This window comes from Anastrepha ludens, chromosome X (assembly GCF_028408465.1).
Source record: "Anastrepha ludens isolate Willacy chromosome X, idAnaLude1.1, whole genome shotgun sequence".
Taxonomy (NCBI): Eukaryota; Metazoa; Arthropoda; class Insecta; order Diptera; family Tephritidae; genus Anastrepha; species Anastrepha ludens.
In genome coordinates this window covers 61,495,261-61,496,181 of record NC_071503.1, presented here as the reverse complement: position 1 = coordinate 61,496,181, position 921 = coordinate 61,495,261, and positions in this window count along the sequence as shown.

The following is a 921-nucleotide window of genomic DNA, read 5'->3' as shown; positions in this document are numbered from 1 at the left end:
CTGTAATAACTGATAAATGTAAAATGTATAACCTTACTCCATTAGCCTTTAAATATGGAAAATATCAACTTTATAATAAATAGAATTGCTTCATGTAATAATATATTCACTAACTTATCAAAATGCAAAAATTTTGTAGGAACTTATATTTGTAAAAAAGAACCAAACGATAATTGTACTATTCCTTTATTATTAAAACAAACTGCCCATTGTAATATTATTTAAGAAAATAACATTCCCTTACAAGTATTAGATAACGGTAACATTATTATCGACTATGAACACACATGGAACGGACTTAAGGTAAATGGTCCACATTTAATCCAATTCGATTTTAATACAACTATTGATAAAAAAACTTATGTTAACCACAAACAAGAAATAAAAGATGCAATACATGCTCACCAAAATGAAAAGGTCAATGTACTGAGAATTTTAAACTCTGAATCAGAGTATAAATTTACTAACATACAAAACATTTATAATTACTTATGCCAATTGAGGAGTATCCTTGGAAATTCACTTTATATATAACTATAGTAACAATTATATTACTTATAATTACGTACTTAATTATAAAATTATATGCTTATCGACAACTACAATTGAACATCAACCGCCGAAGAAATTTCGAATTAGCTTATCTAACCGAATTACAACGATGTCAAAACCTAAGCCTTCGAAATGGGGACATTTCACTTTTAAAGCCGTTAGTATAAATACTAGGTAGATACATACACACACACATACACATATACATGCATACCACACACACATAATTATTGTTTACAAATTAAAATATTTTTAAGCAATAACATACTCTTTTTTATTGTTTTCAAACTAAAATATCTGTAAGTGATGACATACCCTTTGTCCCTTCAAGAAGCATATTCTTTGTTCCTCTCAAAAGTAACAATAGCC